This window comes from Salmo salar, chromosome ssa16 (assembly GCF_905237065.1).
Source record: "Salmo salar chromosome ssa16, Ssal_v3.1, whole genome shotgun sequence".
Taxonomy (NCBI): Eukaryota; Metazoa; Chordata; class Actinopteri; order Salmoniformes; family Salmonidae; genus Salmo; species Salmo salar.
In genome coordinates this window covers 44408047-44425427 of record NC_059457.1, presented here as the reverse complement: position 1 = coordinate 44425427, position 17381 = coordinate 44408047, and the positions used below count along the sequence as shown (strand labels likewise).

Sequence of the window (17381 nt, the reverse complement as noted above, 5' to 3'; positions counted from 1 at the left end):
GTGCTTTCCAGACATTGGAGGTATTTCTGCACACACCAGCAGAATTCAGGCCACTTCTATATTACTGGGGAGGGCATCTACGCCTTTGGCGGGTCACAAAGGTCAGGCTATGGACCACTGCTTTCGGGCAGGCAGGCAATGTCAGTGCGGCAAACCCTCCGCTGGAATAGCGCTGCATTTCATTACTGCGTGTCTGTCACCACTTAGGGAATTCACAGTGGAACAAAATAGAGATCAGGCTGATGTAGTATTGTACGTCTTTAAATGTTTTATATTTAAGCAATAAGGCCCGAGGGGGTTGTGGTATATGGCCAAGCTTCACCGTAGGGATGGTGCCAGGTTTCCTCCAGACATGACGCTTGGCATTCAGGCCATCTGGTTTCTTATGGTCTGAGATTCCTTTAGGTGCCTTTTGACAAACTTCAAGCGGTCTGTCAAGAGCCTTTACTGAGGAGTGGCTTCTGTCTGGCCACTCTACCATTTTTTTACATTTTAGTCATTTAGCAGATGCTCTTATCCAGAGCGACTTACAGTAGTGAATACATACATTTAATTTTAATTTCATGCATATTTTTTTTTTGTACTGGCCCCCCGTGGGAATCAAACCCACAACCCTGGCATTGCACACACCATGCTCTACCAACTGAGCCACAGGGAAGGCCAGAGGGTTGGAGCAATGAGAGGTGGTATTTTTCCTACTTTTTTCATCAGTGAGTCGCATTCCTTTACACATTAATCTGTATCCACATATAGAGATAAGCAAGGCAATATGTACTGAAAATAGGCAGGTGCAAGATAATATATGCATCCGGCCTGCACAAAGCAGCCTCAAAATGTCTAGCTAATGGCTGTGGACATATGGAGACACATCATTGCCCATGCCTTGAACACACCACTCTCTTTATCATTTCAAAGTGGGAGACATGAAACACATTTATTATTCTGCTGGACAGCTTTGAAGGCAGTGTGGCAGTGTGTTACTGAAGGCCAGCCACTGATAGTGAGTAGAGACTGAGAGGGGGCATGCTGAATGGTGGTCCTAAGGGAATTCAATACAGTCGGTTGATTTTGCCCATTAGGTTTCTTCCATCAAAGCAATATATTCATGAGCTGGCTTGCGGGCCAATGTTATCGCGACCTTCTTCCATCTTAATTGCTCCGGTGGCAAAAGCATTAATTGCAGTGACATTTGTCAGTTGATGACTATTTCTCTGGTGTTTTTTTCCCTCCCTTTCTCTTTCTTCCCCCCAACATGGCTCTTTATGTTGTGTCCTATTTGCTGCTGGTGGGGCCGCAATGCATGCTGGATAATCTGGAGGAGGAAATCGTCCCCAAGAGGAATATAATTCAGACGGAGCCGTGCGAGTGTTAGCGAGCCTGCCAATGGCGTCCTACAGTTCGAGGCAGTTTCTATGGCAACAGCCAATCCCCTTTTCACAATCAGAAAAGGTGGTAAAAGAGAGGATGAGATGAATAAAGGCGAACTAAGCAGAAGGGGTAATAGGAGGGTATAGGTAATCGATGTCATAGAGCAAAACAACGCCATATCATATCCTCTGTCCTGCAACCATGTTGGACATCACACCACTGCTGTGTGTGGTTAAGTGGGCAACTCATATAGTGTAAGGCTATTGATACCAGCCAAACGAATGCCATTGACATGATGTGCTGCCTACTTCACAACTGGTCTGTGCAGTTTCCATTCAGAACCGCAATCTGACAATGAATGACTGTTTATTTTGATCAGTGAGTGACTAATATATGCAGTAACCAGAGCTTACACAACCCATAACCTGGAAGAAGTCAGCCTTCAGCTGGCACTACTATCTCACCTACTGTGAGTAACACAGTACACACCAACTCTCTATGGAGCAGTGTGGCAAGATGAACCCGAATGGACTTAGTTTAGGATTTTGTAATCTAAACAATCTAAACCAACAAAGCGTAAAACAGAGCCTCATTCCACGCCTATAAGGTCAGACTGAACATCAACCATGCAAGAGCATAGATGCCCCACAGCAGCAGTGGGCTAGGGCCGAGCAGTGCTGTGATTAGCGAGTCAGCTCTGTACAGCAGGCTCTTTCTATCTCCAGTCATGCAAACACAATAGGAGCCAAAGGTCTGAGCCACATCCACTGGATGTAATTGGCGTTTCTGTAGCCAGCGAACCAAGTCAGGCGAAACAGAGGCTAATCAAGAGCACTGTCTCCTGACGGACGATGACTTAAACGCTGCGTGGACATAAAGGGGGATCTGAGTTTGAAAGAACAAGCACACTTGGTTTCTGAGTATTGTCTGTTGTGGTTAAGCAGTCAAGGGCTCAAGTCCAGGGGTCCATGAGTGTTAGTCAGAGCAAAACAAGCTGTTTGTTGCCTCTCCCATCTTGTTTTTCTAATTATGGTAATTTGTTTAAGTAATTAGCCACTAATAGCAGGTTTGTTGTCTGTCAATGGAAGCTTGAACAAAATAATTCATCCCCTAGTCGAATCCGTAAAAACATTCTTACCACAACTTATACTGTAGTAACAATACTGTTATTAGTAATGATTAATAAAAACTCATAATTATTTATAATAAAAATAGTCTACTAATTTTCTATCATTATTGAACTTCTGCATGTATTTCAGTCTTAAAAAAGATAACTAATAGATTTGCATTATCATGATTATCATAGCTATAGGTTTACTTTTATTACGCTATCACTGTTATTATAAAATAAATTACAGTGTGAGTCATATCGCTACAGTAAACGAAGGCCATGAATGTGAGGCCGGAACAAAGAACAGGAGTAGCATACATACTAGGATTCTCCCCCAACCAACAAGCCCGCCCACCACTGCTGCATTTCTTCCTCTATCACTCTTTCACTCAAGACTTTCTGATTACCACGGCAACGGCACCTGCCAGTGAATATGGCGAGCCTGAGAATCTCTCTCCTCAACCAGGCTGTCTTGTCCTTGTGCACTATTGAATGGAATCAATCTTATCATACTGTAGGTGTAGGTTAAGAATCAACAAGGCTCTCACAGTAGGGCAGTACCGCGGGTGCATTCAAGGTGTTGATGAATGTCTAAACCGCTATTAAGTATTTTGCTAGTATAAAATGCAATAGAATAATAGCTATAGGCTACGGATTAACAATGAGGCCGTGCTCAGGTTGTTGGATCCTACCTATTATTATGGTCAATTTGGTCCAAAACATATATAGTCAAACACAGGTGTTTAATGAAAACTAGTTCTTATACGTATGAAGCAGTATAAGGGACATTTTCCATCTTACAAGAAATGCACCACCACAGCCCCATTTTCCAATAATGGAGGAGCCCACTTCCATGGACTGAGCATGGGGTCAGACCAGCCCATACTGACAGAGATGGAGCTTTAGGGGTCAAAAGGCCAGGTAATATACTGTCATTCCAATACACTTCGATTGACCCAAGTAGGAGGAGCATTTACAATTTCATCCAAAATGAAACCCAGAACATGAATTATTCAGATATTGTGAACGGGGGAAGAAGTCCTGCAATCTGATCAAATGTTTATTCTCTAATGGTGAAGTTATGTGAGGTTTCCAGACACAGATGTTTTTCTTCTTTCAAAATGGTGACTGTCATGACAAGTGGACACATCCTAAGCTTACAGAAGGATTGTCCTCGCACGGGGAAATACCATAGAGCAGAGTGTTTTTTTTATTGAGCTAGCACATAGCTTACACAGCATTGCCAGCACATACAATAGCTAGCACAACATAGTTAGTAGGTCTTCTTAGCTAGAACATTGCTAATGTTACAGCTAATGCTAACAGCACAGATCTTTGCTAGCCTGGAACTGATTGGCCATCCCAGCTTAGGGAATGGACTGTAAAAGCTAGACGGTTTCTATCAGTTTGTCACAGCTGGGATTGACTCTTCTGTACATGCTCACTAAGTGAAGAATCAATACGGTGTTATCATCGGAGTTGACTGGAATTCACTTGCCAAAAAGCCTCTCAGCGACAGCCTTCAACTCTGTGCACAAGTTCTTAAATGACCCAGACCCAAAACGATCTATCTCTCTGGGGACACGTCCTTCAAAAGTGACCGCAACATTTTGTTTTCATCAATTACATGGACGTATTACATGTCAGATGTAAAGGGAGATATGCGCATGGTAAAGACAACTAAAGAAGATCGCATAATCTTAGTGACACGCCCTGGGCCTTTTGTTTATACAAGCCTACACCAAGAAGGGGAAGGCTTTTGCTAGCTATAGCTGTCTCTACAGATTCTAAAACCATACATGGGTCCCAATGACAGACATATGATCAAATCAAATGTTATTTGTCACATGCGCCGAATACAACAGGTGTAGACCTTACAGTGAAATGCTTACTTACAAGCCCTTAACCAACAATGCAGTATTAAGAAAATAAGAGACAAGAATAACAAATAATTAGTTAAAGAGCAGCAGTAAATAACAATAGCAGGGCTATATACAGGGGGTACCGGTACAGAGTCAATTTGCGGGGCCACCGGTGTCGAGGTAATTGAGGTAATATGTACATGTAGGTAGAGTTATTAAAGTGACTATGCATAGATAATAACAGAGAGTAGCAGCAGCGTAGAAGAGGGGCATAGCCAGTTGATTACCTGTTCAGGAGTCTTAAAGCTTGGCGGGTAGAAGCTGTTTAGAAGCCTCTTGGACCGAGACTTGGCGCTTCGGTACCGCTAGCCGTGCGGTAGCAGAAAGAACAGTCTATGACTAGGGTGGCTGGAGTCTTGAACAATTTTTAGGGCCTTCCTCTGACACCTCCTGGTATAGAGGTCCTGGATGGCGGGAAGCTTGGTGATGTACTGGGCCATACGCACTACCCTCTGTAGTGACTTGTGGTCGGAGGCCGAGCAGTTGCCATACCAGGCAATGATGCAACCTGTCAGGATGCTCTCGATAGTGCAGCTGTAAAACCTTTTGAGGATCTGAGGACCTATGCCAAATCTTTTCAGTCTCCTGAAGGGGAATAGGTTTGGTCGTGCCCTCTTCACGACTGTCTTGGTGTGCTTGGACCATGTTATTTTGTTGGTGACGCCAAGGAACTTGAAGCTCTCAACCTGCTCAACTACAGCCCCGTCGATGAGAATGGGGGCGTGCTCGGTCCTCCTTTTCCTGTAGTCCACAATCATCGCCTTTGTCTTGATCACGCTGAGGGAGAGGTTGTTGTCCTTGCACCACACGGTCAGGTTTCTACCCTATAGGCTGTCTCATCGTTGTCGGACAACTTAATGATGGTGTTGGAGTCATGCCTGGCCGTGCAGTCATGAGTGAACAGGGAGTACCGGACGGGACTGAGCACGCACCCCTGAGGGGCCCCCGTGTTGAGGATCAGCGTGGTGGATGTGTTGTTACCTACCCTTACCACCTGGGGGCATGCCCATCAGGAGGTCCAGGATTCAGTTGCAAAGGGAGGTGTTTAGTCCCAGGTTCCTTAGCTTAGTGATGAGCTTTGAGGGCACTATGGTGTTGAACGCTGAGCTGTAGTCAATTAATCGCATTCTCACATAGGTGTTCCTTTTGTCCAGGTGGGAAAGGGCAGTGTGGAGTACAATAGAGATTGCATCATCTGTGGATCTGTTGGGGCGGTATGCAAATTGGAGTGGGTCTAGGGTTTCTGGGATAATGGTGTTGATGTGAGCATGTCATGGCTACAGACGTGAGTGCTACGGGTTGGTTGTCATTTAGGCAGGTTACCTTAGTGTTCTTTGGCACAGGGACTATGGTGGTCTGCTTGAAACATTTTGGTATTACAGACGCAGACAGGGAGAGGTTGAAAATGTGAGTGAAGACACTTGCCAGTTGGTCAGCGCATGCTTGGAGTACACGTCCTGGTAATCCGTCTGGCCCTTGTGAATGTTGACCTGTTTAAAAGTCTTACTCACGGCTGCGGAGAGCGTGATCTCACTGTCATTTCATGCATGTTTCAGTGTTACTTGCCTCGAAGCGAGCATAGAAGTTATTTAGCTCATCTGGTTGGCTCGTATCACTTGGCAGCTCTCGGCTGTGCTTCCCTTTGTAGTCTGTAATAGTGTGCAAGCCCTGCCACATCTGACGTGCATCAGAGCCGGTGTAGTACGATTCAATCCTAGTCCTGTATTGACACTTTGCCTGTTTGATGGTTCGTCGGAGGGCATAGCGGGATTTCTTATAAGCTTCCGGGTTAGAGTCGCGCTCCTTGAAAACGGCAGCTCTACCCTTTAGCTCAGTGCGAATTTTGCCTGTAATCCATGGTTTCTGGTTGGGGTACGTACGTACAGTCAGTAGATAGACCAACCCTATGGTATATAATCGAAAGGGGGTCGCATAGCAACAACTACAGTAAGGATGAGTCAAAAGAGGAGGTTAGCATTACACCATCAACTGATGAATTTACAATAGAAAGAGGTGGTAGGCTTCCATAGGTAGAAGGGATGACATTTCCTATAGTTTAGGTGACAGAGGTCAACAATATCCCACTATAGCCTCTATGGATAAGAGATCTTCCATTGCATTCTGAATGACGTAAATTCATTGTGAGCAAGGCAAGCCTTTCTTCACATTGGCTAATTATGTCAATGACTTGGGCTCGGAGTTGAAAGGCACTGCCTCAGAGATCGTATCAGAAGCAGCGTCATCAGCAGCAACATTTCATCATCCATTACAGGAAAGAATGCGTTCAGTGATAATGGAAATAAGGCCCTTAACTGTAGGAGATTTGCGTTCCTTCCTACCAATGTTTGGGAATGTCAATTGCAGTAGGCTATATAGAGAGAAACTGGCAAACTGCTCAAATGTCTAGATGGTTGTTTCCTCAATTTAATAGGCATGCATCTGAGCTGAGGTTCAGTAACCAACTGCCAAAATATTAGGAAAATAGAAATGTATATGACTAGGCGATATACATTTATAATCTGAAGACATTGCTGAACTTGGATAATCCCTTGAGCATGTCTAGAAATACACATCATCCTTAGGAAAAACGAATATATCATAGCTACTGTACTGTAACAAATGCCTCCCTCAAGAACCATGTCTTACAAAGAAATATATAATACCAATTCTTCATACTGATTCTCTGGGTTTGGTTGACCATGTCATTAGACACTCATAAAGTGCTATATCCTACATTTGCTTCAAATATGATGTTAAATGCTTTGGACCATTCGGTAAAATTATGGGAGGCTAGCCAATTAATGGTCTCTTGGTGAGAAGCTAACCTAATTGATTCATCAACCTTGTTGAATCTTAATTCCAGACTTCTCGTTGTCCTTACAAAGAATAAACAGTCCACCACTTTCCAACCACATCAGGGTTCAGTTGTTTACCTTCAGAAAATCTGGCGTGTCAGTTACACTAATCAAATCAAATCAAATTTTGTTTGTCACATACATATGGTTAGCAGATGTTAATGCGAGTGTAGCGAAATGCTTGTGCTTCTAGTTCTGACCATGCAGTAATATCTAGCAAGTAATCTAACCTAACAATTTCACAACAACTACCTTATACAGACAAGTGTAAAGGAATGATTAAGAATATGTACATAAAAATATATGAATGAGCGATGGCCAAAAGGCATAGGCAAGATGCAGTAGATGGTATAGAGTACAGTATATACATATGGGATGAGTAATGTAGGGTATGTAAACATTATATAAAGTGGCATAGTTTAAAGTGGCTAGTGATACATTTATTACATCAATTTTTCATTATTAAAGTGGCTAGAGATGAGCCAGTATGTTGGCAGCAGCCACTCAATGTTAGTGATGGCTGTTTAACAATCTGATGGCCTTGCGATAGAAGCTGTTTTTCAGTCTCTTGGTCCCCGCTTTGCTGCGCCTGTACTGACCTCGCCTTCTGGATGATAGCGGGTTGAACAGGCAGTGGCTCGGGTGGTTGTTGTCCTTGATGATCTTTTTGGCCTTCCTGTGACATCGGGTGGTGTAGGTGTCCTGGAAGGCAGGTAGTTTGCCTCAGTGATGCGTTGTGCAGACCTCACCACCCTCTGGAGAGCCTTACGGTTGTGGGCGGAGCAGTTGCCGTACCAGGTGGTGATACAGCCCGACAGGATGCTCTCGATTGTGCATCTATAAAAGTTTGTGAGTGCCAGGTTTCCTCTAGACGCGATGCTTGGAATTCAGGCCAAAGAATTCAATCTTGGTTTCGTCAGAACAGAGAATCTTGTTTCTCATGGTCTGAAAGTCTTTAGGTGCCTTTTGGTGAACTCCAAGCGAGCTGTCATGCGCCTTTTACTGAGGAGTGCCTTCCGTCTGATTGGTGGAGTGCTGCAGAGATGGTTGTCCTCCTGGAAGGTTCTCCCATCTCCAGAGGAACTGGTTCCAAGCTTCTTCCATTTAAGAATGATGGAGGCCACTGTGTTCTTGGGAACCTTCAATGCTGCAAAATAAATGTGGTACCCTTCCCCAGATCTGTGCCGCGACACATTCCTGTCTTGGAGCTCTAGGGACAATTTCTTCGAACTCATGGCTTGGTTTCTACTCTGACATGGACTGTCAACCTTATATAGACAGGTGTATGCCTTTCCAAATAATGTCCAATCAATGGAATTTACCACAGGTGGACTCCAATCAAGTTGTAGAAACATCTCATGGATAATCAATGGAAACAGGATGGACCTGAGTTCAATTTCGAGTCTCATAGCAAAGGGTCTGAATACTTATGTAAATAAGGTATTTCTGTTGTTTATTTTTAATACATTTACAAAAACATTTAAAAACCTGTTTTCGCTTTGTCATTATGGGGTATTGATTGTAGATTGATGAGGAAAGAAAATTATTTAATCAATTTTAGAATAAGGCCGTAACGTAACAAAATTTGGAAAAGGTCAAGGGGTCTGAATACTTTCCGAATGCACTGTATATACATAAGTATGTGGACACCCCTTCAAATTAGTGTATTAGGCTATTTCAGCCACACCCATTGCTGACAGGTATATAAAATCGAGCACACAGCCATGCAATCTTCATTGACTAACATTGGTAGTAGAATGGCCTTACTGAGGAGCTCAGTGACTTTCAACGTGGCACCGTCATAGGATGCTACCTTTTCAACAAGTCAGTTAGTCAAATTTATGCCCTGCTAGAGCTGCCCCGGTCAACTGTAAGTGCTGTTATTGTGAAGTGGAAACGTCTAGGAGCAACTACTGCTCAGCCGCAAAGTGGTAGGCCACACAAGCTCACAGAACGGGACCGCCGAGTCCATAAGCGCGTAAAAATCGCCTTTCCTCAGTTGCAACACTCCAAACTGCCTCCAGAAGCAACATCAGCACAACAACTGTTCGTCGGGAGCTTAATGAAATGGGTTTCCATGGCCGAGCAGCGCACACAGCCTGAGATCACCATGCGCAATGCCAAACGTCGGCTGGAGTGGTGTAAAGCACTCATCCATTGGACTCTGGAGCAGTGGAAATACGTTCTCTGGAGTAATGAATCACGCTTCACCATTTGGCAGTCCGACAGACAAATCTGGGTTTAGTGGATGCCAGGAAAACATGACCTGCTCCAATGCATAGTGCTAACTGTAAAGTTTGGTGGGGTAGGAATAATGGTCTGGGGCTGTTTTCCAAGCTTCAGGCTAGGCCCCTTAATTCCAGTGAAGGGAAATCTTAACGCTACAGCACACAATGACATTCTTGATGATTCTGTGCTTCCAACTTTGTGGCAACAGTTTGTTAAAGGCCCTTTCCTGTTTCAGCATGGCAATGCCCCCGTGCACAAAGCAAGGTCCATACAGAAATGGTCTGTCGAGATCGGTGTGGAAGAACTTGACTGGCCTGCATAGAGCCCTGACCTCAACCCCATCAAACACCTTTGGGATGAAATGGAACGCCAACTGCGAGCCAGGCCTAATCGCTCATCATCAGTGCCCGACCTCACTAATGCTCTTGTGGCTGAATGGAAGCAAGTCCCCACATAAATGTTCCAACATCTAGTAGGAAGCCTTCCCAGAAGAGTGGAGGCTACTATAGCAGCAAAGGGGGGGAGGGACCAACTCCATATTAATGCTCATAATGGTGGAATGAGACGAGCAAGTGGTCATGTAGTGTAGTAGCCCATCCCTTCCCTAAAAAAATGATCACATTATATAACATTATGTAAGCGCCTTCCATGTTGAAGCCTTTTAAGGCCTGGCGATGGCTTAGTTTCCAGGCCTAAAGGGGCTATGAATCAATGGTCTGTTAAACCTGGCAGTTCTCTCGTGGTCAAGTTCAGTTCCCTAGGGCAGTTTGTGTCCAGACAGCTCAGAACATCATGGCATACAGTTTTGCCACTAGTTAACCAACTTCAGTGGGGAAGTAAAAACTGAGAAAATAAAATTGGATTCCTGGATGTTGTTGTGATGCTTGACATGAGACATATGTAAACGGTGTGAAATGCCTGGCTAGTTAGCGGTGCACACTAGTGGCATTTCAATCGGTGATGTCACTCGCTCTGAGACCTTGAAGTAGTTGTTTCCCTTGCTTTGGTGGAGTGATAGGTAACAACCCTTCATGGGAGGCAGTTGTTGATATGTGCAGAGAGTCCCTGTTTCAAGCCCGGGTTGGGGCAAGGACAGAGACAGAAGCAATACTGTTACACATACACAGATGGCAACAGAACTAACAGGGCACAGCCACACCCTATGATAGAAGCCACTCACAGGATAATCAAAGCCATGGCCACAGTGGGTGGCCAGTCCCTAAGAGACTCATTAGAGTAGGATCTGTACTGATTACCATTGATGTGTGTCTACAGTGAGATCAATGATGCTATAAACCTGATGTAAAAAATAGGTATTATATTTTCTTCTCTACTGCTGGGTTTACACATTATTATTCATGTAGTATTAAGCTGTATGTGGCTACTAATTTCCTTTGCATACAATATCTATTTTTCTAATGAGGTGTGATGTAATTTTACACAAATGTCACAATGTCACAAAAATTATATTTTACACTGATGAGGTTCCGGTAATTGATTCAAGCTGACAAAAATAACCTAATTTTATGATTTATTTTGTGTGTGCATGCATTCTAATGTAAATTCGATACATTTTGTAATCCATAGGCTACAAAATACGGACAGACACACACGCAGCCTCCTGCACATCAGCCAGTACAGCTCTAAATGTCTATCCACAATTCTCAATAATCAAGTGTAGGCCTTATATCTCTGGAATTTACCATATAGGCCTAATAAAAATGTAACTGCTTAACACAGCATGCATTGTTGTTAAACGTTATATTAAACGGCATATCCATATAGCCTTACATTGCTCAGCCAATCAACTTAATAAAAACAACTGCAAATAGGAGTCCATCAATCACACAACAGCGATGGTCTACTGTTTTCTTCCATTGGCGACGTCAAATAGGCCACCACGTAGCTACAAAAATACACGAATCGATTTCAATGCAAAATATGTCCAAATATGTCAATTTTGCATTGAAATCGATTCGTGTATTTTTGTAGCTACGTGGTGGCCTATTTGACGTCGCCAATGGAAGAAAACTGTAGACCATCGCTGTTGTGTGATTGATGGACTCCTATTTGCAGTTGTTTTTATTAAGTTTGACGTCGAGTGGAGAGATGATCAGTTAGAGAAATAGCCTGCACATTGTACCGTTTCGAAACCATCACATTAGGTTACCTGGACAAGCCTTCCTATTTCAATCGACCTTGCAATACAGTTTAAGTACCTGCCTATACATTGGACAATCTGGGCTACAATTACATTTTTGCTGTGAAGATTGAACATAAAATGCATTCAAGGCTAAAAGCGTCATGTGTATCTTGAAAAAAACCACTTCCATGCATCCGCCTGTTTAACATTCTATTCGCATCAGGAATATTCTCCCTCTGCTCTGCTCAGCTCGCAACGTAACCAACCCGACCTCCATTTTCATGCAGCATCGTAAGAAACCGATAAAACAAACAATTCGTAGCTTTTAAATCTACGTTTGGTGATGCATTCGTTGCTGGCATGTAAAATAATTATAAGACATACAATTGTGCTTTATTCTTACCTCATTTCCCGAGCTGTGTTGATTTCAATAGGGTGTGGAATGAGACCTCGGGAATCTGTGGGAGTGATACTGAATTCGCCACTAGCTGCTGCGTGTTACTGTTGTGATGCTAGTCTGTCACACACCACAACCTCTCTCCCTCTCTCGCTCTCTCTCTCTCTCTCTCGCTGTCTCTCAATTTCACTAAAAACGCTATTTATTTTTCTTGGTAGGAAATTTTGAATATAGAAAGTATTATAAATATTTCACTCATATTTGGTTTTACCTTCATCTAGACTCGAAATGTATACACTTATTGTACTAAATATTAAGGACACCTGCTCTTTCCATCCAGGTGCTCTGATCCCTTATTGATGTCACTTGATAAATCCACTTCAATCAGTGTACATGAAGGGGAGGAGACAGGTTAAAGAATTATGTTTTGAGATAATTGAGCTATGGATTGTGTATGTGTGCCATTCAGAAGGTGAATGGGCAAGACTAAATATTTAAGTGCCTTGATTGGGGTATGGTAGTAGGTACCAGGCTAAACGGTTTGTGTCAATAACTGCAACACTGCTGGGGTTTTCGTGCTCCACAGTTTCCCGTGTGTATCAAGAATGGTCCACCACCCAAAGGACATCCAGCCAACTTGACACAACTGTGGGAAGCATTGGAGTCAATTTGGGCAACTATCCCTGTGGAACGCTTTCGACACCTTGTAGAGTCCATGCCCAGATGAATTGAGGCTGTTTTGAGGACAAAATTATTTGCCTTCGGATTTGCTTCATACGTTCGGCGTAAAGACTGGTTAGCAAAATCTAAGCCTAAACTTAAACGTGTATATGGAATTGCAGGAAAGCACACAGATGTCAGATTTTGTTCCCACCTATAATGTGTGCATCTGTGAATCATAATACTGTGCACACTTTGGTCGTATCAAGGCTTAGTTTTGACATGTTCTGCTCAAAGCTTGCCAGGGATTGCTGTCCATGGTGCTGAAAAGGTGAATGGGGCCGCTGCCTTGCCAGGGGTTGCTGTCCATGGAGCTGAACTGGTGAATGACACCGCTGCCTTGCCAGGGGTTGCTGTCCATGGTGCTGAACAGGTGAATGGTGCTGCTGCCTTGCCAGGGGTTGCTGTCCATGGTGCTGAACAGGTGAATGGTGCTGCTGCCTTGCCAGGGGTTGCTGTCCATGGTGCTGAACAGGTGAATGGTGCCGCTGCCTTGACAGAGGTTCCTGACCAGCGCAGTGGGGTGCTGAACGGACAGATCCCCTGAGTACTTTGCCTATCCAGGTATTATTTAGTTATTCATTCACCTGACCCAACTCGTTGATAAATAATGAAGAAAGGCACATGACCCCATTCATAATTGGTTAACCATGCGCCATTGTTTTTGAGGTGGGCGTTGCCTCTTATTCTTGTAATTTCTCAATTTACCACTGGAGGGAGATGATACCTAATCTTTAGTGTCAGCTGCACCAAGAAAGGCTGTCTGGGAAAATCTACAGACATCTCCCTCACATCAGTGATGTTTTCTCAGTACATCGCAGTCAATGGGAAAATATGAGTGTCACAGGGTTGACGTTTTTCTTGTTCATCTCATGTCTGTCTATCTCTCCCTCCACCTTTTTATCCCCACTCCTTTTCTTCTCTCTCCTCCCATTTCTTTCACCCCGCTCCCACCCTCTCTGTCTCTCTCTCCCCTCTCTACCCCTCCCTCACTCTCCCCTTTTCGCTCTCTCCCTCCTCCTTCTTCCATTCTCTCTCCCTCCTCTCTCTCCCATCCCTGCTTCACCCTCTACCTCTCTCTCTCCCCTTCCCTCACTCTCTCCTTTCTCTCTCCCTCCTCCCCCTCCATTCACTCTCCCTCGTTCTTTCCCTGCCTCTCCCTCCTCTCGTCTCTCTCTCCATCGTCTCTCTCCCTCCCCTCTCCTACCTCTGTCTGTTGACTGACTCTCTCTCCCCTCCCTCCTCTTTCCCGCCCTCCCTCCCTCCTTCACCCCGCCCTCTCTCTCTCGCACCCTCCTCCTCCATTCGCTCTCCCTCCTTCTTTCCCTCCTCCCCCTTCTCTAATCTCTCTCTCCTCTCTCTCCCATCTCTCCTTTACCCTCTCCCTCTCTCTCCCCCTTTTCTCTCTCCCTTCGCCCCTCCATTCTCTCTCCTTCTTTCTTTCCCTGCCTTCCTCTCATCTCTCTCTCTCTCCCTCTCCCTACTCTCTCTCCCACCTCTTTCCCACCTCTGTTTGTCTAATGACTCCCTCTCTCCTCCCGTCTCTTTCCCCCCTCTCTCTTCATCTCTCCCCCTCGCTCACTCTCCCCCTCCTCTCTCTCTCTCTCCCTCATCCTCCTCCTCGTCCACTAAGGCTCTTAGTTTCTAGAACGGCAAGACCATTGTTGTCAATGGAGATAAAAAATGCTTTTTGGTTGATTGACTACAAATTTGATGGTCCCCTGGTCCCATAAATGTAACATTTGGAAAGATTAAACCTTTTTAACCATTTGAAACCGCCCATATGACCCCCAATTAAGTCACTTCCTGAAATACAATGTACGGCCTCCTGCCCCGAGTTCCAAGTCTTTACGCTAAGAATTGACCGTTCTACAGAGGATGGAAGACAGTGTTTTTGAGTAACTGCAGGGAGAGAATGAATGACCATATTGAGGATGAATTAAGACACTTCCTGTTGCCACAGGAAGCTGAACCTCAACTCAGGGCAAACTTAGAAGGTCACGACTGGCTGTACGCAAGGACGGTTAGCTAGCTCAATCGCAGTTACTGGGGTTATGGTTATGTGAGGGCTGTAGGTAATGCTTTTCTATGGAAGCCTTGTTCTCTGTGGGACCAAGTTTTCACTGTGAAGAGTTCATTTCACATGGTCAGATGCTGGATTGCGTTCATCGGAAGCGTCTGTTGAACGATCCCATGTGTGAATTTTCTTTCTAGCCTCAACCTTTCTGCCGATGTCACTCAAAAGCACATTAATTCTAGGTCAGTGAGGCCTACCTTTTAGTCGGGGAATTCATCGTTAATTGTATTGTTAGGGTTGAGGCCTGAAGCTTAGCTTCATGTCCACTCCCACCAATAGAGAGAGAAAGAGAGAGAGAGAGCGAGAGAGAGCGAGAGACAGCGAGAGACAGCGAGAGAGAGCGAGAGAGAGAGAAAGAGAGAGAGAGAGAAACCTGGGTGATGTTCCTTCTGCACCATGCCACTCTGGAGCCACTATGCTATTTAACAGGCAGCTAACGGCATCCACTCACTGACACAAATTATGTGGCTTAAAGAACCCCATCTAATCAAATATAATCATACACTAGATACACAGAAGTATGTGGACACCCCTTCAAATTAGTGGATTTGGCTATTTCAGCCACACCCGTTGCTGACAGGTGTATAAAATCGAGCACACAGCCATGCAATCTCCATAGACAAACATTGGCAGTAGAATGGCCTTACTGAAGAGCTCAGTGATTTTCAACGTGGCACCGTCATAGGATACCACCTTTCCAACAAGTCCATTTGTCAAATTTCTGCCCTGCTAGAGCTTTAAAAGTAAGTTCTGTTTTGAAGTGGAAACACAAGCTCACAGAACGGGACCGACGAGTGCTGAAGCGAGTAGTGTCTAAAAATAATCTGTCCTCAGTTGCAACACTCAATACTGAGTTCCAAACTGCTTCTGGAAGCAACGTCAGAACAAGAACTGTTTGTCGGGAGCTTCATGGAATGGTTTGTAATGGAAATTGTCTCTGTGTGTATCAGATCGTATGTTTAGCACAATGCTGCTTTGTAATAACCTGTCTTGGTTGGGTTCATGCGAGTGAGGTTGACTGCACAAAGGAGTAAACCACACTATCACTAATAAGCAATTTGGCAGTATGTGTAAAACATTATCTTGGGACTAGAAGAGTTGTAAAATGTCTGTTTCAAGGTTATATGACTTGTTTGTGTAGCAGTATAAAGGGACTGAAAGGGAACGGCCTTTTTCAGAGTTTCATCAGACTTGTATTGAGTTTGTGAAACTCTCTGTGCGTTAATAAACATTACTTAATTTAGTTTGACTTTGAGTCCTTAGTGGTGAATTTCCACAACAGGGTTTCCATGACCGAGCAGCCGCACACAAGCCTAACTAAGATCACTATGCGCAATGCCAAGCGTCGGCTGGAGTGGTGTAAAGGTCGTCGCCATTGGACTCTGGGTTTGGCGGATGCCAGGAGAACGCTACGTGCCCCAATGCATAGTGCCAATTCTAAAGTTTGGTTGAGGAGGAATAATGGTCTGGGGCTGTTTTTCATGGTTCGGGCTAGGCCCCTTAGTTCCAGTCCTATAGGCAGAAACTCAAACAGGATGTACCCGTGATTAGAACTACTCAACGCTGGTCTGACCAATCGTAATCCACGCTTCAAGATTGTTTTGATCACGCGGACTGGGAAATGTTCCGGGAAGCCTCAGAGAATAACAGTGATTTATATGCTGATTTGGTGAGTGAGTTTATAATGAAGTGCATTGGAGATGTTGTACCCACTGTGACTATTAAAACCTACCCTAACCAGAGACCGTGGATGGATGGCGGCATTAACACAAAACTGAAAGCACGAACCATTGCATTTAACCATGGAAAGATGACTGGGAATATGGCCGAATATAAACAGTGTATTTATTCCTTTCGCAAGGCAGTCAAACAAGCGAAATGTCGGTATAGGGACAAAGTGGAGTCGCAATTCAATGGCTCAGACACGAGGTGTATGTGGCAGGGTCTACAGCCAATTATGGACTACAAAAAGAAAACCAGCCATGTCATGGACACCGACATCTTGCTTCCAGACAAACGAAACACCTCCTTTGCCTGCTTTGAGGATAATACAGGTCCACCAACGCTGCCCTCTACCAAGGACTGCGGGCCCCCCCTCTCCTTCTCCGTGGCCGACGTGAGCAAGACATTTAAACGTGTTAACCCTCGCAGGGCTGCCAGCCCAGAAGGCCTCACTAGCCGCGTCCTCAGAGCATGCGTAGACCAGCTGGCTGGTGTTTTTACGGACATATTCAATCTCTCCATATCCCAGTCTGCTGTCCCCACATGCTTCAAGATGGCCACCATTGTTCCTGTACCCAATAAGGCAAAAACAACAGAACTAAATGACTATTGCCCCATAGCAATCCCTTCTGTCATCATGAAGTGCCTTGAGAGACTAGTCAAGGATCATATCACCTCCACCTTACCTGCCACCCTAGACCCACTTCAATTTACATACCGCCCCAATAGGTCCACAGACGATGCAATCGCCACACTGCCCTATCCCATCTGGACAAAAGGAATACCTATGTAAGAATGCTATTCATCGACTACAGCTCAGCATTCAACACCATAGTA

General features: G+C 44.6%; 1 protein-coding gene across 1 annotated transcript in view; it reads right to left on the bottom strand.

The window, feature by feature from the left end:
* Positions 1-12153, bottom strand: part of LOC106573931 (adenomatous polyposis coli protein 2) — a 51976-nt gene extending 39823 nt beyond the window's left edge. Inside the window, exon 1 of the mRNA XM_014149395.1 lies at positions 12032-12153. The gene's annotated coding sequence lies outside the window, so the exon portion shown is untranslated. The remainder of the gene's footprint in view (positions 1-12031) is intronic.
* Positions 12154-17381: the final 5228 nt, after the last annotated feature.